The following is a 24,135-nucleotide window of genomic DNA, read 5'->3' on the forward strand; positions in this document are numbered from 1 at the left end:
ATATAGAATTTGGACCTAGATACCCAATTTGGGTTTTAATTTGTATTTATCAATTTTAAATTATTTTAATCCAAAAGAAAAGTTTAAAACAAACAGCCAAATTAGTGAAAGTATATAAATGAATCGAAATTTCCAATTCAATGGCCAGATTTACAAATCATATTTTGTGTTGTGTTTTTCTTTAGAATTTTGAAGAAGTTCTGATGTTGTTCTAAGGTAATGTTATTTTTATTATTTGTTACTACTCTTCTATTACCCAAAATCTACCTGGCTTTCTTTTATTTTTCTTTGTTCTTTTTATCCGACCGAGCTCTTATATTTTGAAGTACAAACACAAGCTCGGCGGTTCTTGCATTTCCAAATCCAAATACAAGCTTAGACGCCAAATACAAGCTTTGGCATCCTCGCTTGTGTTTGAATTTCAAAATGTAAGAGCTTGGTGCGGCAGAAAGAGAAAAGAAAAATAAAAATAAAAAGCTGACACTATAATAAGTGAGAATTTATATTGAAGAATTCTCCCGATATTTGTATTTTTTTTAATTTTTTCATGTATATATATATATTTTTTTTATCATTTTAAACAATTTAAAAAATTACATCATCATTAAAAAAACATTTCTTTAATAACTAAATTTTAAAAAAATATTATTAACACTCGTTATCGAAACCCATTATCCCGATCCTTATCATTTTTCATAAACAGAAAGTCATGTAGATTTTGGATGGTAGACAAATACTAATCAGCAGTAAGAATATCATTACTCTTAATCTTAGGTTAATCATATGGATTCAAAGAAATTAAGCATTATTATTATTTCATTCAATTTAAATGCATTTAATCAATTGAGATTTATTTATAAGAAAAATAATTTATATACGTCTCAAATAGATAAGTCATTGTAATAAATAACTTATAACTTATTTATTTAAAACTTGTAACTAATATCACTCTGATTGTAATTGTCCAAACAGAATAATACAGATGAATTGTTATATGGTTTTTATAATGTCGCCATAAAATCGAGCTTTCTAATTCGATTTGTTTCGTTGGACAGAACAACACGCGCCGCTTTTGTCCACTCTCTCAAGGGACCAACCAGAAAAACTCAGCCGCAGGCGCTTGTACTAGATACAACTCCGAAGTTCTGAACATCTTCTCTGCTATTTTCTCACCCTGGAAGCAGAGAGAAAGAAGAAGAAATGGAGAAAGAGACCCACTTTTTTGATGGTAGAATATGAAAACCCACCTCTCGAATCCTGTTGATTCCATTAAACTCCTAAAGCCCTTATACCCCTCTAAAACCCTTCTCACCCAGTACCCACATTTCTTATCCTTTTGCGCACCTTGTAAAACTCATGTATATAGAACCAAATTACGCTTCAAGAATCTGCCAGTCCTAATTGACCAGAGGAAGCTCAGAATTAGTGCCTTTAGAGCTTCGGTTCGGACTCAGTTATAGGATCCACCAAGGCAGAGGAAGACGAGTCCGCTCAGCTATTCGAGGTTTTGCTATCAAATTTCAACTTTTCTGGGTTTATTGAGTAATGAGAAAATCGACTGTAGCCAAACTAAGTTGAAGTAGGCTTAATTGAACTGGTTATGAAATTTGATGTTTTTCGTATTGACGACTTATACTGCGTTCGTGTGTAATTCTGGAATTTGTCATGTGAATGGAGATATAGGTGTTAGTGAATTCACTCTCTTTCCATGTACTAAAAATTCGTAATTTCTATGATTTAAACCACTCACGTGTCCATGGGATTACGAATATATCAATCTAAAGAGGATGCAAAAAATGTGTGAATCGTATTATTTTAATACTCAATTTTTGGTGTGGCAGATTTTCTGGAAAACAACTATTTCAGAGTTTGTAGTCCCCGACGTTTCTTAATTCATGTTTTGAGAAAAACCCGATACCCATTTGGCTATTATATATAACTCATTGGATTTCTCAATTTCTGAAACTTTTCAGTCTTGTAATGTTTCAGAAATTGAAGGATGCAGAGAGGCAACGGATAAATAAGTTGGAAGAGCTTGAGAACAAGGCCAATATGCAGCTAGAGAGGCAGCTTGTCATGGCCTCGTATTGGAGCAGGGCCTTGTTGAGTATTCACGGAAAGTTAAAAGGAACATAGTGGGATTCTGAGAACTCACACAGGATTGAATTTAGTGATTTCTGGAGACTTCTGAACTCAAACAATGTCCAGTTCTTGGGGTACTCGAATTGTGGTCAACAGTATGAGGTTGCGCTTTTTTCTTAATTGCTATTATTTTGATATCAAATCTTAAACTTTTTGGCTTTTCATTTTAATGGGTGAGCTTTAATTCCTACTAATTGGGATAAGACCAATTCACTAATGAAAGGACTTTTATGTGGTTGAAGGAGGAAGGTTTCGTTGAAGGAGTTAGAAGATGATGGGCCTCATATCACTTTAATGGTACTCCCAGTTTTATCTTGGCAGGAAAATTAAAGGAGCTCAAAAAAGATTTAAAGAAATGGAATGTAGAGACTTTTGGCAATGTCAAAAACAATAGATTACTCCTGCTGGAACAGTCGAAAAGTTTGGAGGAAAAGGAGTTGAGGGGTACAGTTTATAGTGAAGAAAAGGAGTTGAAGGCAAGGGTGCTGGCGGATATTGATAAATTTATGCTTATGGAAGAAATTTCATGGAGGCAAAAATCCAGAATTTTATGGCTTAAGGAAGGAGACAAATGTATGAAATTCTTCCATAAAATGACAAATTCCCATCATAGAAATAATGCCATTGAAGTTCTCCATGTAGGTGATAATGTGATTTGGGATAAGGAGGAGATTGAAGATCATATTGTGAATTTTTATGAGACTTTTTCGGGAAGAATTTTCATGGAGGCCCAAGTTAGAGGGGCTGGTTTTTTACTCCATTGATAATCACACTGCAATTTGGTTAGAGAGGCCTTTTGTGGAAGATGAAGCTCTTGATGTTGTTAGGGGCATGTCTGATAAAGCTCCGGGTCCCGATGCTTTTTCCATGGCATTTTTCCAAGCTTGTTGGGATATTGTGAAGGATGACATTATGAAAGTTTCTGAAGAATTTCACTCCTGCAGAAAATTTGAAAAGAGTTTTAACACTACTTTCTTAGCTCTTATCCCTAAGAAGGCGGGTGCTGTTGAAATGAGAGAATTTCGCCCAATTAGCTTGGTTAATGGGGTTTATAAGATCATCTCTAAGGAAGGTGCTAGCTAACTACCTTAGCGTGGTTATGAATAAGATTATTACAAAGTCTCAAAATGCTTTCATGAAGGGAAGACAAATTCTTGACTCAGTACTTATTGCTCATGAGTGTTTGGAAAGCAGAAAAAGGATGGGACAATCTGGAATTTTAGTTAAATTGGACATGGAAAAGGCTTTTGATCATGTCAATTGGGATTTTCTTTTTTTCTTGCTTAAGAGATTTGGTTTTGGGGAGAAATGGTGTTCGTGGATAAGACATAGCATTTTGACGACCAAATTCTCTATTTTGGTGAATGGTTTTCCGGCTGGTTTTTTCAGTTCTGGAATTTTAGTTAAATTGGACATGGAAAAGGCGTTTGATCATATCAATTGGGATTTTCTTCTTTTCTTGCTTAAGAGATTTGGTTTTGGGGAGAAATGGTGTTCGTGGATAAGACATAGCATTTCGACGACCAAATTCTCTATTTTGGTGAATGGTTTTCCGGCTGGTTTTTTCAGTAGTTCCCGTGGATTAAGGAAAGGAGATCCATTATCTCATTTTCTCTTTGTCTTAGTCATGGATGCCTTGAGTCGTATGATCAAGGTGGTGGTTGATGGAGGTTTTGTATCGGGCTTCATGGTGGGAGATGTGTCAAGGGGCTGCGTCACTGTTTCTCATCTTCTCTTCGCTGATGACACTTTAATTTTCAGTGATGCTAATTAGGATCAACTTCGAGTTTTAAGAGCTTTATTGTTATGTTTTGAAGCTGTATCCTGGCTTAGAATCAATTTAAATAAGTCCGAAATCGTCCTTGTGGGTTCAATGAGCAATATTTATGATTTGACCAATATTATGGGCTGCAAAGTATCTTCTTTACCTATGAAATATCTTGGATTACCTTTGGGGGCTCCCCACAAATCTGTCTCTATTTGGGATGGGGTGTAGAGTTACTTTAATTAAAAGCATCTTGTCTAATTTATCTACTTATTTCCTCTCTCTTTTCCCTATTCCAGCAGGGGTGGTAAAACAAATTGAGAGGATTTTTAGAAATTTCTTATGGGATGGTATTGGGGATGAACAAAAATATCATTTGGTGAGTTGGAATAAAGTTTGCACTCCGGTGTCTTGTGGAGGTTTGGGTGTGCGGAATTTGAAGCTTTTTAATAAAGCTCTTCTCGGGAAGTGGCTTTGGAGGTATAACAATGAGAATAATGCATTGTGGAAACAGATTGTTGATGCTAAATATGGAAGGATGTGGGGGAATTGGTGCACTAATGAAATAAAAGGGGTGTTTGGGGTGGGTTTATGGAAGTCCATTCGATTGGGATGGGAAGATTTAATCAAAAAATCTAATTTCAAAGTGGGGACTGGGTCCAATATTTTTTTGTGGCATGATGTTTGGTGTGGTGATTTAGCTCTTAAATTAGCATTTCCTAGCCTTTCAGGATTGCTAAATATGAAAAGGCTGCTGTGGCGGATTCATACTTGTTTTCTAACAACACGCTAAATTGGAATGTGGAATTTACTAGAGATTTACAGGACTGGGAAGTGAGTGAAGCTGCTGATTTCTATGTAAAACTTTATGATTCTAAGATTGATCAGACCAGGGAAGACATGATGCAGTGGATTCATGATACTAAGTTTAGATTTTCTGTGAAACCCTATTACAAGGTGTTAAATAGTCATGGTAATATAACATATCCCTGGAAATGTATTTGGAAAGCTAGAGTGCCTAGTAAAGTTGCATTTTTTTGCTGGTTGGTGTCGCTTGAGAAAGTTTTAACTACTGATAATTTGAGGAAATTGGGTTTTTATGTGATGGACTGGTGCTTCATGTGTAAAAATGATGATGAATCTGTTAACCATCTGTATCTTCACTGTGAAATGGCGACGGCTTTGTGGAATGAGTTATGTGCAAAGGAAGGCATCGATTGGGTGATGCCCTTTCATGTGGTGGAATTTTTGGCTTGCTGGCAAGGTGCAGCGGGAAGTGGAGGCAGTTCAGCTGAGTGGAGAATGATTCCCTTATGTTTATTTTGGTGTTTATGACTTGAGAGAAATGGGAGGTGTTTCAAAGATTGTGAACGCACAATGACGGAATTTAGGGACTTTTTCTTTAACACTTTAAATTTTTGGGTGAACAATCTTGTGAGGGATATCAACATCTGTAACGCTTTTACTTAGCTTGTACTTAGGTGAATTCTCTTGTATACTTCCTGTGTACTTGGGCTATGCCTATTTACTTCGAATAAAATCTCTTTTTACCTATAAAAAAATGATTAAAAAAATATCCATAATGTCCACAGTGATCATTTCATTAATTTTAAATTGTGGTCTAAGCATGGATTTTTCCCGAGTTCCTTCAACCAGATTATTTCTATATGGATGAAATTACTTAGAGAGGTTTAACTGGATAAATTGACAATAGTTTTTTCCCTTAAAAATCAGAGAATGGTTAGGGTTAGGATTAGGGTCACCCGGATAGGTTTATAACTAAAGTGATATCTACTTATAAAAAAAATACTAAAGTGCTATCCAAGCACTCAATTTGTAGCATGCAAGTCTGGATATGTATATCAATTAGTAGTTTGTACATACCTATGGAACCGGACTGAAATATGAAGCAACGTAAAAACAGAAAGAACTGTAACTAGTGTTAGAGCGTAAGGGGGCTATTGTGCATTGCTTTTGTAAAATTAGTGGACATGCGACAATGTTAGAATGGGTTAGAGTTATGGAGAGGACCAAATCGTATGACAATTGTTGGAGTGTCGAATGTTGGCTACGCAGTCTGTGGAATAGCATCATTGATTTTTGAAACTTAGAATTCAAGATCATGGTCTTTTCTCTATAGTTTTCCAAAATGGCATGATTTCACTTGTTCCTTCTCCTTTTGGTTGTTTGATGTGCATGTGCATATTAATTCTCTGCTTTGATGATTTGGTATCATTGCCAATGTTACTTTAAAAAATTCAGTTGCATTGTCCAAGTGCTACATCTGGTCTAATAATAATACGCCGATAGATATTGTTATTTGAGCAATTCATTGTGGTGTTTTGGTTGGTTTAGCCTCTTCCATCCCTCGATGGTAATTGTAAATGCCAGTTGATTACCTAGAACTTAGTAACTAGTCATGCATCATCTTTAATTCCTTGATATCTTCTACTCATAATATACCTATTTTCACATTGATCCTGCCGTACTACAGAGACGGAAAAATGGAAGGAATAGATGGGAATTCAAAGAAAGATATTATTTTTTGGCATCATGCGGTGGACCATATGCTAATTGATTGTTGGAATGATGTTTGGCACAAGTTGCATCAGCAAATAGTATATGTTGATGTTTTTAATCTGAACTCGGTACCAGCGGAAGTGTACTCCTTTTGCAACCACAGTCATATGGTATATCTCTAGATTGATAGCATAATGAGGTCGATTTATGCAAATTTAATACCCTGTGATTTGGGAACTCCTAGCAAAAGTACCAAGTTGCCGCTTGAGCGTCGTGCACTTGGATCATTGGGCAACAGTCAGTAAGTTGAGACTGATTTCTTGGTAACTTGGTTGTTGGAAAATTAATCTGTTTCTTTTTGTATATGAATAACTTTAAAGTGTTTTTTTGATAAGTAATAAGAAAATTTTATTCATACGAATGAAATAGGTATAAACCGTGTTCACAGGAAGTATATAAAAGAACACCTAATTACATTCTATCTAAGGAAATAAAGTCATGGACATTGTTTCCATCAAATACAATGGCTGAAACCACAGCATTAAAGTGCGCATAAAAAAATTCTGAAGCTACTCCATTGTGCGTTCCCTATCTTCAAAGCATTTCTCATTCCTCTCCGACCATGTACACCACATGATACACAACGGGATCATCTTCCACACTGCCACCACTTTGGGGACAGCCTTGAAGCTCCTTCCAACAAGCCAATAATTCCACCACCCGCAAAGGCATTACCCAAGCAATATCTATTCTTCTAAAAATCTCATTCCATAGCCCTCTTGTGACCTCACAATGCAATAGTAAGTGATCTACAGATTCTTCCTTTTTTTGCACAGATAGCACCAATCCATCACTATGATTCCCTTCTTTCTCAAATTGTCCGTAGTCAAGATCTTCCCAAGAGCGGCAGTCCATACGAAAAAAGGTACTTTAGTAGGCACCCGTGATCTCCAAATCCTCTTCCATGGAAATGAAACATGGCCATGGATTGACAAAATCTTGTAGTAAGTCTTGACTGTACATTTTTTACTACCATTAGCCTTCCATTGCAACCTATCCTCTTGAGTCTTATTATTTCCCATGGAATAGAGCAACATGAGGAAATCAGACACAACTTGTAGTTCCCAATCGTGAATAATTTATTAAAAAGAATATTCCACTGATAAGATCCATGGGAGAATACCCGCATATTTGCAACAGAGGCCTCTCTGTTAGCTGCAATACTCTCCACACCAAACATCATGCCAAAACTTGATTCTAGAACCATCTCCTACCACGAATCGTAAGTGACTTTTGAAACCCTGCCAACCCCTCCTAATAAATTTCCATAAGCCCACACCATGTCTCCCTCTTACTTCCTTGGAGCACCAACCTCCCTACACGCTCCCATGTCTAGAATCAATAATCTCCTTCTATAGTGTGTTCTCCTCTAAGTGGTACCTCCATAACCATTTATCCAATAAAGCTTTATTGAACGTTCGCAAATTACATATCCCCAAGCCTCCATTCGGAATAGGAGAACAAACGTTGTTCCAGTTAACTAGATGGAATTTTGTTTCCTCTCCCATTCCCCCCCATAAAAAGTCCGGAATAATCTCTCAATTCTAGTTGCCACCCCTGTAGGCAAATGAAAGAGTGAAAGTAAAAAATTGGGAAGATTGGTTAAAGAACGCTTAATTAAAGTAAGTCGCCCTCCTTTCGATAGATACATCCGTTTTCACCTAGCAAGCTTCCTCTCAACTTTCTCCACCACCCCATCCCAATTGGCTTGAGCCTTAAAATTGATCCCCAGTGGGAGACCCAAATATTTCATAGGCAAGGAAGACACCTTGCAATCCAACAACCGCGCCAAGCTGTTAATATTAGGCACCGCACCCACCGCAACCATATCGGATTTGCTAAGATTAACCTTGAGCCTCAACACTGTTTCAAAGAATAGCAAGAGAGCTTTCAGAGATTGAATTTGACCAGAATCCGCATCACAAAATAAGAGAGTATCATTTGCAAATAAGAGATGAGAGAGTGAAGTAGGCCATTTGTGTCATTACCGACCGAAAAACCGGATAAATAACCTCCGCCAACAGCAGCCTTCACCAACCGACTAAGTGCCTCCATAACAATGACAAACAAGAGAGGTGACAAGGAATCCAGCTGGAGTGCCATTAACTAACACTAAAAAACGGACGGTAGATATACAATAGCGGATCCATGAAATCCACCTGTCACCAAAACCACACCTATCGAGCAAGTAAAGGAGGAAGTCCCAATTTACATGGTCATAAGTCTTTTCCATATCAAGCTTGCAAAGAACACCTGGAACGCCTTCCCGCAACCTATGATCCAAGCACTCCTTGGCAATAAGCACCGAATCTAGAATCTGTCTCCCCCTAATGAAGGCATTTTGGGGCTTATATATAATATGTTCCATCACCAAGCTAAGCCTATTTGCCAGTACCTTGGAGATTATTTTGTAGACTCCACTCACAAGGCTTATGGGGCAAAAATCTTCAACTACCTTAGTCCCATGTTTATTTGGAATAAGAGCAACGAATGTCCCATTGAGACTTTTCTCAAATTTATGGAAAGAGTGGAATTCTGCAAAGACTTGCATGATATCACATTTCACTACATCCCAACAACTCTGGAAGAAATCCATCGAGAATCCATCTGGGCTTGGTGTCTTGTCCTTCGCCATGCTATGAATAACCTTAAATACCTCATATTCCTCAAACTCCCTTTCCAAATCATTTGCACTTTGTGAATCAATAGACTCGAAAGACAAGCCATCAGGTTTTGGCCTCAAGCATATTGGTTCCGAAAGGAGGTTCTCAAAATGCTGCACAATATGGTTTCCCAAATCATCAGAGGGTGAAAGCACTTGAGTACCTGAGTGGAGTGTCTTAATAGTGTTGCTGCGTCGATTTGAATTCAACACTTTATGGAAGAAATTTGTACATTTATCACCCTCTTTTAGCCAAAGGGCCCTGGATTTTTGAAATCTCTTCCATCAATAACACCTTCTCCAAATCAGTTACAACTGCCATTTTTCTAGCAAGGGCATCTTCCGAGAGGTCTCTTGTCAATTCCTTAGCCTCAAAATCTTTTAGTTCCTTCATAAGGGTATTCTTTTGATTTTCAATGCTACCAAACACTTCCAAATTCCACTTCTTAAGATCTTGCTTCAAAGCTTTGAGCTTACAAGCTAGAATGAAACTGGGAATGCTTGTAAACATATAAGAGGACCACCAAGAACACACCTTCTCTACAAAACCCTCCGCCGCTAACCACATATTTTCAAACTTGAATGGTTTGCGTCTACCAATAATACCTCTACAATCCAACCCAATTGGAAAATGGTCAGAACACACATGGGGCAATCATTTCTGATAAAGTTCAGGAAAATACGCCTCCCACGATGGGGAGACAAGGAAAATCTCGACCATCTCCGACCATTAGACCATGTGAACTCGCCCCCGAGGAGAGGGAGGTACATAAGATCTGAATCAAATACAAACTCCAAGAACTCCTCCATAGCTGCTGAGTGGCGATGAGTCCCCGAACGCTCGCTGGGAGGCTATGAGGATCAATTTAGAGCCCTTCTTATTGCTATTGAAAATAGTCATTCGAAGTCGACCAATAAGCGAGCAAGGGAACTTAAAAGCCTTTCTTGCTCCATCAACTATGAAGCTAAAGAAAGAGGGGGGGGGGGGGGGAGATAGATTGAAATGGAGGGGCACTCTTTGTAACTATGAAGCCTAAGCTATTGTCGTGGAATGTGAGGGGGCTGAATGATTGCAATAAACGATTTCGTATAAGATCTTTATTGCGGTCATGGAAAGTGGATGTTGTGTGCTTTCAAGAAACTAAGTTGAGGGTAGTGGATAGAAGAATAATCCGTAACTTGTGGGGGTGTTCATATGTTGGGTGGTCCTACTTGGCATTGTTGGGTGCTTCCGGAGGGGTTCTTTTAATGTGGGACAAAAGAGTGGTGGAGTCGGTTGAGGAATGTGTTGGGAATTTTTCGGTTGCCAGTCGCTTTAAAAATACGATTGATGGATGGGAATGGGCCTCTGCAGGTACTTATGGTCCAAATTTGGATAGTGAGAGGAGGCGACTATGGGAGGAGTTGGCGGGTCTTATTTATTTATGGGAGGTGCCGTGGTGCATGGTGGGAGATTTCAGTCAATTGTTTCCGTTCTTTTTGTACACGAGAACTTCAAGTACCACATTTTGTATTTTTTTCCTCTCTTGGCCATGCATTAAAGTAGTGTATTTGATGCTATCGTAATATATTTGAGTTTTTTGAGAAATGCTTGTGCATTTCCTTGGTAACATATGCACTATTAATTTCTGTCATTTTGTTTTTCTTTGTAGAGTTGATTTGTTAGTCACCTGCCTGCTAAAAGCCAAATCTCTGTACTTAATTGAGAAATGGGTAGGGGTTTTTTGTGAGTGGGCATAGGGTGAGTGAGTTGTTTTTTCCTTGAAAATCTGCAAAATCAAAGCAATGAATTGGTTAAAATCAGTTTCAGATATAAGGGGCTGAGGAAAGTGGCGGCTCAGAGACAAGTTTGATGCTAAATATGGTGTAGCCCTACTATCTTTGACTCTTTGAGCATTTTGAACCATAAATAGTTGAGATTTATTGTTTAAGTTTCAACCTACCAGCATGCTTCTCTTTGGATCTTGATTTCATCGGGATGCTCTTTTAAGGCTGAGCCAGGGAGCAAAGCCCAAGGAACTTCATTAGGGAAATCTGGTTCTCCTAAAGATTCTTTTAACTAAGAATGTAGCTATTAATAAGATATTGACTATGGATATATTACGCTCCAGAATATGTAGGTCCCTATTGATGTGTACCATGCAAACTGGACTTGAAGGTGTTCTACCACTCTTAAAAAAAGGTCAATTACCTGTAGAAAAAGATGCTTCTTTGATAAATCAAAGCCTCGGATGTTCTGTCATTGGAGTTCTTGCATAGATCATGACAACTTTACATAGTAATTTTTGTTAATATCACTTTTTATTTGAAAAGTGACAACCATACATATTCATGTTGTGAATATATCTGAAGAAATGATTTTTGCCACAAAATTCCATGCATCTAACTTTTAGCTATGTTTCCCCCAGGGCAAAATTTATATCAGCAGAAGAGACTACAGGTATTTCATTTGATGATTTCACTGGCCAGGAATATATAAAGAGGGAACTAAAGGAGATTGTACGGATTTTAAAAAATGATGAAGAGTTCCAAGACAAATGGATCTATAGCCCGAAGGGCGTACTTCTCCATGGCCCTCCTGGAACCGGTAAAACATTGTTGGCTAAAGCTATTGCTGGTGAAGCAGGACTTCCTTTCTTTGCAGCAAATGGCACTGATTTTGTCGAGGTGAGGCATGATTTTTCTTGGCGTTTAGGGTTATGTAAAAAGGCCCCTCATAGCTGTCACTTCAGAACTATTGTGGCTTCAAATGATAAGGGCCATGTTTGAAATTTAATTGGTTCACCATAGCTTCTGAGTTCAGTCCAGGCACATCTCTTCTAATATAATGGAGTGGCTGAAAATATGGAACCGTCAATCCATCTGATCCTAAAAGCATGATGCTTGGACTCAAAGCCATATGAAAAGTTAAAATTTGACAGTTTGTAAACCAAAAGTATTTTCAAAGTAAATCTCGATTTTGTGGCCAAGAACATGGCAATAGATATTGGCCTCCCTGATGTGAACAGGAAATAAATAGTTCTAAAATTGTGTATAGAATGATAAATATATCAGGGGGCATATACTTTATTGTTATCTTGAGTTAGTTTGCAATGCTTCAAAATTCATGTCGGTTCCTTTGATTGGCTGATATGCTTCCATGAAGCCTAATTTGCCTTCCTCACTTCTTAGATTTGCTTCAATCTTCTCTGTATTATTGTGATTCTTAGCTCCTTCACCGAAACTATTGGTCGCATCTTCTATTTATTTTTGTACTTACCAAAAAAAAAAAAAAAAAAAAAAATTAAATCTTCTATTTATTTTTGTTTTATGGTCATTGAAATGAGCATTTACCAACCTGCACGCTAACTGCACTATTCATCTTTATTTTGTTTGAGCTTTTTTTTTTTTTTTTTTCCCACTGTTGGACTTTGACCAAGAATTGGCTTACTGATTAGCTTTTCCAGATGTTTGTTGGTGTGGCAGCATCCCGTGTTAAGGATCTTTTTGCTAGTGCCAGATCATTTGCACCTTCCATTATTTTTATTGATGAGATAGATGCTATTGGTAGCAAGCGTGGTGGACCTGATATTGGTGGGGTAAGATAATTTAATTTAAGCACATGGTTACTGAACATCACCAATTCGTAGTTGTGTTTTCTACTATGTTTTCTTTAATGCTGTTTCAAATATAAAACTAAATGTATGGTTTGCTTGTGTGAACATATTCCTTGCTTTGTATTTAAATTTTTTATGCATATTCTTCTTTTCTCTGGAAATTCTGGGTCATGGTTGGCTTGAGAGGGGTTTGTCCTTGAAAATGTATTGTAACACTTAATTGGTAATCTTCAATTCCTGGGAGGGCCTGATTTACATCCACAATAGATGTGATATTCTGGAATTTTAAGCCATATAAATAGGCTTCTTTTTCCTAGTACAGAGAAAGCTACTTGACTCTTTCTCAATGGCTACATCATTATATGAAGCTATGTTAGTGGAAAATCCAGATTTGAGTTTTGTGTATTCAATATCATGTTAACCTCAGAATCTACTAATGGTTTTGCCTTGCTCTTATTTTTCATAGTCATAGACCTTAGTTACGTCAGTAGAATGTGTAACCTTATAAAGCTCCAGACTGCCTTGATATCCTTGCATGTGTAATTTGCTTTGTACATATAGGGTGGTGCAGAAAGGGAACAGGGCCTGCTTCAGATACTGACTGAGTTGGATGGATTTAAAGTTTCCACATCACAGGTATGCTTTGTATCTTCTCCTTGAATGGAAAGAAGAGATTATCTGGTTTTGACTGCCATATTCTACATTGTCAGGTGCTGGTCATAGGTGCAATGAATAGATTGGATATTCTTGATCCTGCTCTTTTGAGGAACGGTTGTTTTGACAAGATCATAAGAGTTGGTTTGCCATCAAAAGATGGTAGATTTGCCATATTAAAGGTATTTTTGCTCAATATGTTTATTCCATTTTGGAGTGAAGAACACAACTGTTGCAAAACTGGGATTTTTAAAAGCAAGAAAAACACCAAAGAAGTTAAAATTCTTGCTTTCTTGATATTTCGTAGCAGTGGCATCAATCCCATCCTAAAATTGTCCATGCTGGCCAGTATTACTCATTATAATTTTTATAGACTGGGACTACAAAAATTATGTGTTGGTTGTAGTTACATACATATATATATATTAGCTAGAAAGATAAATAAGTAAAGAAAAAATGGGTAATGTATGAACCTCTTACAATCAGAACTTAATTGATAATGACGACTCGATACATCGTACTCGCTTTATATGTTTGAATGGGTTATCTTTTATCTTTGTTGTATTACAGTTGGTTTATGTTACTTTTTGAGTGGTCTGGTGCCCCGTTCATTGTCTGTTTACTTAATTTATATTTGTATTTGATGGACAAGAGAACTATGTTCTAAAAGATTTAAATCTTGGAAAATTTGTTGATTATCAAATTCTTTCATGAAAAACCTATGCATCCCTTTGGGGGCGTTTCAATGCATTTAAGGAATGCGGTGAATGTAGTTGGGTGTCAAATACGGTCACTGAAATTGGTTCCCCCCCCCCCCCCCTCTTTTTCCCCCTCTTTTTTGGTGGGGTGGGGTTAAAATGATTCTTTCCTAAATTCCGTTGACTACTACCGCGTGATTGACAGCTGTAGTGCATGCTGGGTGGACTCTCTCCTCCATGTGGCTAGATAATGAGTTAATTGTTCATTGGGACGAATTATTGAGAGTGGGAAACAAATTTGGAAGAGGAAGCATGAGAGGGCTCTGTCAGAAGTCATAATGCCACCAACATTATTCTGATTCAACCCACTACATGTCAGAAGCCTATAGGTCTCTGGCCACCTGAGCTCACGTGTGTTGGAAGCTGCCATCTCAAGTTGGGTCGAGATTCCAGGTCAATCTTGAGCACCCCTTTTCACACATGTTTTACTAGGTATGATTTTCTAAACCATTGGAAAGAGGTTCAAAACCTTGTAAGCGTCCAAACTATATTTTACGTTACTATATTGCCAACTTTTTGGGGTATAGATTGTATGAAGTTTTGATTTTGGATTGCATAGTTATTGATTTACCAGCGCACATAGCAAGTCTATGGCACCTGTATAGTGAATTTACTATTTAGGCCTGAAGAATTTTAACCGCAAGTGTAGTTACTGCATAATGTACAGAAAAAGTGTGTGCATGTTCAATTAATTTTGTGGATTCCTTAAATGGTTTGCCATGAGATCATATTCTTAGCAGGTGTTTCTATGTGATTTAACCAATCCTGATTACTGAGGAACAGTGATTCGCTGAATATGCTATTCATATGTTTATATCGATTTTCTTACTTAACAAAAGAAAAAATGTTTATTTCGAGTTTGGTTTCTAGTAAATGTGATTATGTCTCACTGATGGCCCCAATGTTTAGCAAGAGTAATTGAGGAGGAGATGTTTGGGGTTGACAATGTGTGTTGGATCTCTGGAAAGGCTACATTAGAAGCTTCAAAGCGCAAGGAATCCTTGATTCTACAGACGGGAATGACAGCATTTGGGAAAGCATACTACAGGAATCAAGGTGATCTTGTGCCAAATGTACGTTGAAAGATCAACTCATAAAACTCCAAGTGTGTGTGTGTGTATTATTTTTGGAACAAGAGCTTTTCTGGAGTACATATGTAATATCAGTTACTTTTCATCACTAAAACAGCTTGCTGCCAAACTTGAAGTACTTAGAGATGAATACATGCGTTATGCTGTGGAAAAATGCTCATCAGTCTTGAGAGAATACCATTCAGCCGTAGAGACAATCACAGGTCATGTTAATTTCTGATTCGTTTATTAGTTAATTGAACAATGCCTTGCATTTGGTTGTCAGTTGAACGTGTTAAATTATCAGTTGTTCCAAAATCCTGAGTTGATAGGAAGGGGTGAATTCAATGTTTAATTATATTCTAGCACTCCCCTCACACGGGAGTAAGAACTTTCCCTTAATAAGTATGCTCAATATGTGGCATATTCAACTAAAATGGATATAAAGTGTGGAATCAAATTCGAACTCAGGCCTGTTGCTCTTATACTATTTTGAACGATCAATTATCCAAAAAACTTAAGTTAATTAAAAGTAGTGAATGTGATCATTTAGTTTATACTATGAGAAAATTGTATTCATTTGTGTTGTTAAGCTCAAATGTTTGATTGAATTTCAGTTTAAGGTTATAGCTGGTGCTGATAGGCTGCGTGTTTTCATGTTGGGCAGATGTTTTACTTGAGAAGGGAGAGATTAAAGCTGGAGAAATTTGGGACATATATAATAGGGCTCCACGAATACCTCAGGTATTTCTTGAGTTCAGGAAAAGATTACTGATTGTCATATTGTGCTGGTCGTCATCACATCCAAGTAGAATTCATGTTTAGTACTCAGTATTCCTACATTTAATGTTATTCCATGGTATAGATGTTAAGTTTATAATTTTTGTAATCCTTGCTGCCTTAGGTACTCTGCAATAATCTATTATCAATCATTCTATGTCAGTTGCTTTAGGATCCTAGAATTTTAAAAATCTCTAAGTATCAGAACTTCTTTTGTGATATTTTTTGTATAGCTTTTCATGGACAGGGCTATTAAAAGGTGTGGTATATTACATATATGAAGTGAGAAGCAATGACAATTTATTTGTTACAGATTTGCTCTATAAGGTTTTGTATGGTTTATGGTTGCATATTCAGTTACTAGTTGCAGGTGGACGGTGAAGTTTGGGGGATATTTTTGGCAGAAAAAGTTGAGCATAAAAGCTATGCCCCCCCCCCCCCCCCCCCCCCCCCCCCCCCCCCCCCCCCCCCCCCCCAAACAAAAAAAAACTTGTGTATATATATGTGCGCACATATTTTGGAATTCGTGAATAAATTCCTAAACCATTGTGACATGGCCATTGACAGGTATGCACCAAATAACATTGTTGCAGTTATTTTCAGATTTTCAGACTAGAGCAATGATTGTTACTTTAGAGGCAGCTTTGCATTTTAATATTCTTTGAACCTGCCGTGGGCTTGCTATGGCAATGATGCTGCCTTAGATTATTCTTCTAACTTGCATACATTATACGGTTTATTTTTGGGTCAAATTATTTGAAAGTTCCTGAGGTCAAAACTTCTTTGCTACATGTTCAGCCAGCTGTAAATCCGGCTGATGAATATGGAGCCCTAATTTATGCTGGACGATGGGGAATCCATGGGATTACACTGCCTGGAAGGGTTACATTTGCACCTGGAAATGTTGGATATTCAACTTTTGGTGCTCCCCGCCCAATGGAGGTATGTGAAAAAGTATACTTGAGTTCTATGCTTTCATACGTTATCATAGTCCAGCTTGTAACATTCATCTCGATCTTTGCACAGACCCAAGTCATTAGTGATGAAACTTGGAAGCTAATAGATGGTATCTGGGATAAAAGGGTTGAGGAAATAAGAGCTGAAGCCTCAATGGATGTTGAAGAAGACAAAAAACCCACAACTTTTGATGGTTAGCCATTTCCTTTGAAAATGAACAATTTTTTCCTGGTTTGTACGCAAATTCTTCTTGTGTAAATTTTAGTTTTGTTAGTCACTACCCCCACCATCCCAATTATACATTGCTTTCCTCTATGGGACGTCCCAAAATTCATGTTCACGTTCAAAAAATGGAAGATCTTCAATATACATTTTCTTGACAAGCACACAAGATTTTTATTGAACTCATCTCGCCTCTAATATGAAGTACATTATGCTTAACTCACTATATTTTTACGTTTTTGTTAAGTGTCTCACGTTGAACCAAGATAAGTTGGGATGGAGAGGGTACTCTTAGCTATTTTATTATTATTTTCTTGAGGGTAGGGGCACAGTTCTACATTTTAATTTTGGACTTTGCGCAAAGCCAAAGGTAGTTGCCACTGACTAAGGTGTGAGAGCCACGGGCTCCTTTTCCTTGAGAGGGGATATGTAATGAAGGGAAACAAAGATAAAGCTTCTTCCTTACTTTTATTATTATTATTATTTTGATAGGTAGTTTTAATGCGTTTATTAACCATAGGTTGCCAACCTCTTTCGTGCACAGGGTTGGACCAGCTCCGAGAGTGAATGAGGTAGTTGGGCCTGCATTTCCTCGCTCTCTCTTTACCTTTGTTTTCTTCTTTTCTTAATATCCCATATTTTTATGAGTTTTGCTACACAAAAGCACAGTTGTGCACTAATCTGTGTACCAATTCTGATTTATTCATACTTAAAATTTAAATTAACACTGTTTTCAATCAAATCTACTTTTTGATCAATTACATCATATTGGTGTACAGATTAGTGCATAATTGTGCTTGCAACTATATTTTTCCTTTCTATATTTCTGTGTTCTTTGATGAGCAGTGTTTGGCTGGTGCCTGTTATTCTATTAAGGCACCTCTGCACACTACACGCAAAGGCTCCACTACAGAAGCAGCACCCACTACCGCAGCAGTAGAAGACGCAGCAGAAGCTTCAGGCAAAACCAACATTCTAGAAGATACTCCCATAACAGAATTAAGAGATTCTTATAGACACGTGTCATCTAAGTATTGGAACATTTGTATTGGTTGTTACAGAATATACATTATAAATAGAACAGTAGTGTGTACTGAAAACGCAATGAGAAAAGAAAGAATTTTGAGCATGTCTGTAGTCTTTCCTCAAACAGTTTGTGTGCTTGATTTCTTTCAACATGGTATCTAGAGCCTAGGACTCGCGTCACCACTCCTCCATGGCCTACAAAAAAAATTCCTCCACGCCTACTCCCACCTCCTTCCTTACTTTTGCCTTTCACTTTGTCACCATCAAACTTACAAACACCAACTTCTTATTCTGGAAGGCTCAAATTGTGCCATTTTTACGGGGCATTAACTCTTTGATTATGTTACTGACACTATACCTCCCCCCGTTGCTCTTATTGATGGTAAAACTAACCCTGAGTATACTCAATGGGTCATCCAAGATCAGCTCATTATTTCTGCCCTTAATTCCTCTCTTTCCGACTCTGTCCTCGCTCAAGTTCTTGATTGTAAAACTTCCCATGAAGTTTGGACTACTCTTCTCAATCTTTTTCAAGCTTAATCTTCGGCTCATGCCTTCCATATACACTATCAGCTAGCCACTCTCAAAAAAGGATTAGAGTCTATCTATGACTACTATTAACAAAGCTAAATCACTTGCCTCCTTCCTTGGTGCAGTTGGCCATACCCTCACGGATCAAGAATTCTTGGTCTATCTCCTGTCTGGTCTTGGGACTGATTATGAGTCTCTCGTCACGTCCCTCACTACCCGTCCTGACCCTCTTTCTCCTAACCAAATTTACAGCTATCTTCTTAACTATGAGTCACGTCTTTCACACTAGACGTAGACATTGCTCTCCAATTCTTCTTTCTCTGCAAATTACACTGCCACTAGAGCACCATCCATACTTGGTTCTCCTACTCGTGGTCGTGGAAACTTTTCTCGCAGACGGGGTCGGGGTCGTCAGGGTGGTCGTTCCTTTTCTGGATCTGGTTGTGGCAATCCTTCTAATTCCTACTCAAACTGCAATGATTCTCGTCCTGTTTGCCAGTTTTGCCAAAAATCAGATCACACAGTTCTAAACTGCTATCATTGATTTGACCATGCGTTTCAAGCACCTGCCCCTTCCTCCTTGACTGCCCATCTTTCTCATCTTTCTTCTACACTTTCATACGCTTCTACTTGGTTTCCTGATACTGCAACAACTAATCACTTCACCCCTAACTCTCCACCCTCAATCTTGACTCTGTGTTGTACCAAGGCTCTGATCAAGTGTGCATCGACGACGGTTCCTCTCTTCCCATTCAGCATGTTGGCTCCGCTCAGCTCCAGTCTCCTCATGGCAATTTTCTCTTACATAATCTTCTTCACATCCCTTTAATTTCTAGAAATCTTCTTTCTGTTAGACAATTTGCATTGATAATTCTGTTTTCTTTGAGTTTCACTTTGATTTTTTCTGTGAAGGATTTGCGTACCAAAGTGGAGCTTCTTCGGGGTCTCGTTGAGAATGGGCTCTACGTTCTGCCATCACCACCCAGTTCTTCCGTTGCACCTATCCCCTTTGTTTCTTATTCTCCATAGGCTTTCATTGGCACTCGTACGTCTGCAGATCTCTAGCACCACCGTTTAGGACACCCCTCCCCTCGCACGACAAGGCTCACTCTTCAAAAAGACAAGCTTCCAACAAAGTCCAGCCACACTCTCATTTTGCTCGACGTGTTCCCAGGCCAAGGCCTATGCCCAACCTCATCCCTCCTCCCCATCTCAGTCCAATAAATCTTTTCAACTTGTATTTCTTGATGTATGGGGCCCATCCCTAGTTTTATCCACAAATGGGTGTCAGTATTTCCTTTCTATCATAGATGATTTTTCTAAATACTTATGGTGTTTTCCTATACATCTCAAGTCTGATGTGTCATCTATCATTATTGCCTTTTTACAATATGTTCGTACTTCATTCTCCCTTACTGTTGTGTCTATACAAACAGATGGTGGGGGGGAATTTCGCCCTCTCCGTCCCATCTTTCAAACACATGGAAAACACACCGTCTCACTTGTCCCTATTCCCATCAACAAAACGGGACTATTGAGCGTCGTCACCGACAAATTGTTGAAACCGGTTTATCCTTACTAGCTCATGCATCCATGCCCCAGCAATATTAGAGTGAATCTTTTCAGACGACTACCTATCTAATTAACCGTATGCCCACTCCTGTACTTCAGGACAAATCCCCTTTTGAAGTATTAATGAATCATCCCCCTGATTACAGTTTTTTGCATGTCTTTGGGTCTGCTTGTTGGCCCAATTTAAGGCCTTATAATCACCACAAAATTAATCTTAGGTCTCAATTGAACACCTTTGTGGGCTACAGCCTAGACCACAAAGCCTACAAGTGTCTCCACTTGCCTTCAGGTCGCCTATATCTCTCTTGTGATGTGGTCTTTAATGAGCAAGTTTTTCCTTTTTCATCTAAGCCCACTAGCTCATCTTCATGAAATCCCTCCTGACCTGTCTCACCTACCTCTACGACCCTTCTTCTTCCACTAATGGCCCACTCTTCCGGCCTGAATCTCTCTACAAGTCCACGTACATCCTCCCAGCCCACATCTCCTTCTTCAAACAATGCATGCCCTAGCTCGTCTTCATCTTCCTCTGCCAAACCCGTGTCCCCAACTCTTTCTCACTCGCCCACTCAATCTGCAGCACAATCACCATCAACACAAGCTTCTCCTTTGATTTCCCCCGAGTCCATAAACTCATTTCCTCGGATTTCTCATTCTCATCATCCTATGACTACTCGTTCCCACACACGTACTCTCTATCCTCGTGTATGCACAAACGACACGATTCCCTGGCCTTCAAAAACACCATCTCTTTCTCTCACTACCTCTTCATTCGCCCAATCTTCCCTCTCCTCCTCTGTTTCGGAGGAACCCACCTGCTTCACTGAGGCCAACAAATATCCAGAATGGTGCTTGGCCATGTTTGAGGAGTTCCAAGCCCTTCTCAATCAAACTTGGAAACTTGTTCCCTTCACTCCTGATCTCAATATCTTAGGGTCGAAATAGGTACTGAAAACTAAAAGGCGTGTTGATGGAACCCTTGAATGCCGTAAGGCACAGCTTGTGGCCAAGGGCTTCCATCAGCAGCCTGGTCTGGACTTTCATGAAACCTATAGCCCTGTGTTCAAGCTAGTAACTGTGCGTCTCATCCTCTCTGTGGCTGTAACCTCCAATTAGCCGCTTCATCAACTTGATGTGTAGAATGCGTTCTTGCACGGCAACCTCGAAGAAGCTGTGTTCATGCAACAACCACCTGGCTTCGCACATCCAGAGTATCCATCGCATGTCTGTAAGCTTAAAAAATCTCTCTATGGGTTAAAACAAGCCCATAGGGCTTGGTTTGCCAAATTGACTAATAAATTGCTTTCCCTTGGTTTTGTTGCATCTCGGTCTGATTCTTCCCTTTATATTTTGCATACTGAAACTGGTTGTATATACATTCTTATCTATGTTGATGATTTGATTGTTACTGGCTCAAATCACACTCTCATTTCTAAATTCATTTTTGCCTTAGGCTTGCACTTCCCTGTCAAAGATTTAGGTCTTCTGCATTACTTCTTAGGTATTGAGGTTACTAGGAATTCATCAGGTCTTTTCATTTCCCAAGCTAAATATATCAATGACTTGTTACATAAAACTCAGATGCATAACTCCAAACCCATTAACACTCCCATGTCTTCTTCGACTAAACTGTCTCTCCTTGAAGGCTGCACATTTGAGGATCCACAACTTTATCAAAGTGTGGTTGGCAGTCTCCAGTACCTAGCCTTTACCCGTCCTGACATCTCTTTTGCTGTCAATAGAGTTTGCCAATTTATGCATAATTCCAGAATATCACACTGGCAGGCAGTGAAGAGGATTATTCGTTATCTCCGTCATACCTCTTCCATTGGTCTCTGGTTTTCTCCCTCTTCCTCTTTTCAACTCTCAACATTTTTTGATGCGGATTGGGCTGGATGCCCGAATGACCGCAGATCCACGGGAGGGTTTTGCATCTACTTTGGCAAACATCTTTTGTCTTGGGGCTAAAAAAAAAAAGAGCAAGCAACTATTGCTCAGTCTTCCACTGAAGTCGAGTACAAATCTGTTGCCAACACTGCCTGTGAGGTTTTGTGGTTACAATCACTAGTCAAAGAGCTTGGTATTTTTCTTACTCATCCCCTTGTTTTATGGTGTGATAATTTAGGAGCCACCTATTTATCAGTTAACCCTGTCCTCCATTCCCGTACTAAACATGTTGAGCTCGACTACCACTTTGTGCGCGAACGAGTTGCAGCCAAAACACTTCAGGTTTCATTCATTTCTAGCAAGGAACAAATTGCTGACATTCTCACAAAGCCTCTGTCTGCTATTCGGTCCAGTCAACTTCGATCAAGCCTCGCTAAGACCATAGTGCCGCTTGCATCGCGGGAGGGTATTAAGGCACCTCTGCACACTATGCGCAAAGGCTCCACTACAAAAGCAGCACCCACTACCGCAGCAGTAGAAGACACTAGGCCTGTAAACCGATGTCTTCGGTGCGGTTTCGGTCCAAAACCGAAACCCCACCGACACCTAAAACCTTCATCTTTCTCGACCGAAACCGATTGACAGGGGGGAAGGGAACCGACCGTAGTTCAATCGGTTCTTCGGTTTGAAAATCGGTTTCCCATCACCATTCGCAAACCATAAACCAGAAGGCTTTCCAAACACAATCCATAAAAAAGAAAAAAATGAAGTTGGAAGTAAGATTTGATGTAACGAATCACATCATTGGAGAGGTTGGCCATGGTTGCGCTGCTTGTGAGAGAGAGAGAGAGAGAGATCTAAACTCGAAAGCGAGGGACGAGGCTGAGGCTTAGCCATATAACCCTTTGAACGCAGTGCTTGGGGAACGACGGAGACTCAGAGAGCGAGAGGCTAGGGTGGCCGCCGCTGGGGAGTGTAGAAGCTACGGGGAACACAAATGCACATTGAAGACGACGATGAGATTGAGAGGGATATAGTTACCCTAATTCAAAACGGTGCCGTTTGGCTTATGCCAAACAGTGCCGTTACATATATATTTTTGACACACTGCATCTTAAAAACGACGCCGTTTCACTTTAAATGAGTGAAACGACGTCGTTCTATATAAGTATATTTAAAAATATATATATATAAGCTGACGTCGACCGGTTCAGCGGTTTTCCCTGGGTCGAACCGCAAACCGAACCGGCCGACGTCGGTTTGACTTAAAATCTACCGCCAACTGACCGGTTCTCTGCCGGTTTCGGCCGATTCCTTACTTCGGCAGCTGGTCTGATCGATTTCGGCCGGTTTTCCAGTTTTCTGTACAGCCCTAGAAGACACAGTAAAAGCTTCAGGCAAAACCAACATTCTAGAAGATACTCCCATAACAGAATAAGAGATTCTTATAGACATGTGTCATCTAAGTATTGGAACATTTGTATTGGTTGTTATAGAATATACATTATAAATAGAACAGTAGTGTGTACTGAAAACGCAATGAGAAAAGAATGAATTTTGAGCATGTGTGTAGTCTTTCCTCAAACAGTTTGTGTCCTTGATTTCTTTCAACATATTCAATAAGGGTATCGCTAATTTGTCTTTAGACATGACAAGGTCTTGAAGATTGATTCATCCTCAGACATTCAGAATATAGGTGTGGCGCAACCAAGCGGTTGGGTTCCTTAAAAAAGAGTCACTTTTATATTTTGCATATTCTTCCCCATTTCTAACCATTTAAGTTATATATGCTCTATAAACAATATAATTTCCCTTTGTTTTTCGCCAAAGGTGTGGGTAGTTTGCCCCATCGTAGTCCTTGGACATGTGCAGTTTCTTCGGTTTGTCACGAATTCATTTAAAGAGGTTTTAGTTGCCTAAGAAAAGTTCAGTA

The 24,135-nt window shown here is 38.9% G+C and overlaps 1 pseudogene; it reads left to right on the forward strand.

Moving 5' to 3' along the window:
* Positions 1 to 1,021: 1,021 nt before the first annotated feature.
* LOC122304527 lies at positions 1,022 to 17,370 on the forward strand (annotated as a pseudogene).
* The last annotated feature ends 6,765 nt before the right edge of the window (positions 17,371 to 24,135 follow it).

Source organism: Carya illinoinensis, chromosome 3 (genome assembly GCF_018687715.1).
Source record: "Carya illinoinensis cultivar Pawnee chromosome 3, C.illinoinensisPawnee_v1, whole genome shotgun sequence".
In the NCBI taxonomy this organism is placed as follows: Eukaryota; Viridiplantae; Streptophyta; class Magnoliopsida; order Fagales; family Juglandaceae; genus Carya; species Carya illinoinensis.